This window comes from Petaurus breviceps, unplaced genomic scaffold (assembly GCF_028583685.1).
Source record: "Petaurus breviceps papuanus isolate PSGF00001 unplaced genomic scaffold, PetGlider_PUasm1.0 181, whole genome shotgun sequence".
NCBI classification, from domain to species: domain Eukaryota; kingdom Metazoa; phylum Chordata; class Mammalia; order Diprotodontia; family Petauridae; genus Petaurus; species Petaurus breviceps.
The window spans coordinates 17,440,024-17,441,661 of record NW_027185784.1 but is presented as its reverse complement, the minus strand read 5'-3'; the positions used below and the strand labels follow the sequence as shown (position 1 = coordinate 17,441,661).

General features: G+C 36.1%; 1 protein-coding gene across 1 annotated transcript in view; it reads right to left on the bottom strand.

Moving 5' to 3' along the window:
- Nucleotides 1-1,638, bottom strand: part of LRGUK (leucine rich repeats and guanylate kinase domain containing) — a 127,847-nt gene that overhangs the window by 18,145 nt on the left and 108,064 nt on the right. The window lies entirely within an intron of this gene.

Below are 1,638 nucleotides of genomic sequence, written 5' to 3'. Positions count from 1 at the left end.
GGTCTGGGAACCTTTCTGTTGGTTCAGAAGCCCTGAAGAAGGATTTTCTTGTTGTATGTTTACAGAAATCCTGGGAGAGGGCTTTGCTAATGTTTTCAGGGGTTCTAGGACTGTCCTACAGACAGAGGATGAATTAATGAAGGGACTGGCAATGTATCTTGTGGCCTTGCTAAGCCTTGTCTCCCCAGGAACTAAGATTGCTGAGAACTTGCCTCCTGTCAAGATGAAGAAAAGACCTCCATTTGGGTATTAAGTGCTGTGCTTAAACTTGATGTAACTCTGGGGTAGATTCAATTGTGATCCAGGGGTGGGGAACTTTTGACCTTTCTGTGTTCTATGGTTGAGCAAATGAATGTACTTTACTTATGTTTGGAAACTAATCTCCATTTGAGAAGAGGGGCTTTGTGGTGGACTAAATGAAGGTATAGCCTAGGGGTGGAGTAGTATTTAGAACAGGGACTTTGTAATTGATTGAATGAATGGAAGGTCCTGGGGTGGGGTAGTACTTGGAGATTATTTAATCACACTTAGTAAATGCTGTATTTTGAATGATGTCATGTTTTGATCTTCTCTGTTCTTGGTTTGTCACTGAATAAAATGGAGAGCACCTATGGTGGTATTTTGAACCTTGGGAAGTTGCCTTTCCTTGGCATTACATTACATGCTGTTACTGTGTATAATTTTTCCTGGTTCTGTTCACCTCACTCAACATCCAATTCAAGCAAGTCTTTCTATATTCATTCTTTTTTAAAAATTTAATTTAAAAAATATTTTGTTTTTTACAATTACATGTAAAAATAATTTTTGACATTTGCTTTTAAAAATGTTGAGTTCCAAATTTTCTCTCTCCCTTATTCTCCTCCCTCCTCCTTAAGAGGGCAAGCAGTTTGATACATGCTATATATGTGCAGTCATATAAAACATATTTCCATATTAACCATGTTATGAAAGAAAAAACAGACCAAAAAAAAATAAAAAACCAAGAAAGATAAAGAAAGTTTTTAAAAAGTGTGTTTTGATCTGCATTCAAATTCCATCAGTTCTTTCTCTAAAGGTGGGTAGCATTTCTCATCACAAGTCCTTTAGAATTGTCTTGGATCATTGTATTGCTAGGAATAGTAAGTCATTCATAGTTGATCATTACTGTGTACCATGTTCTCCTGGTTCTGCTCACTTCACTTTGCCCAGGTTTTTCTGCAAGTATCTTTCTAATCATTTCTGATAGCACAATAGTATTCCATCACAATTATACACTACAAATTGTTTAGCATTCCTCACTTGATGGACATCCCCTCAATTTCTAATTCTTTGCAACCACAAAAAGAATTGCTGTAGTTTTGTACATATAGGTCTTTTTCCTTTAAAAAAATTTTTCTTTGGGATACAGACCTAGTCACGGCATTTATTCATGTCTTTTAGAAACCTGATTTTGTCAATTACTTTCTTGTATATCCATATTGGTCCTTTTAGGCAGGTTCTTTTTTTTTCCCTTCCTCATCTCAATTTATGCTTATGCCTTCTAAATTTCATTCTTGAGAGCTTCTTACTGTTCTTAGAATGACTTCCCTGCAAAATAATAAACCATTGGGTCCTACCCCTCTGTCCTCTGAAACCTTGAAAATCTAATGTGAGAGTGAG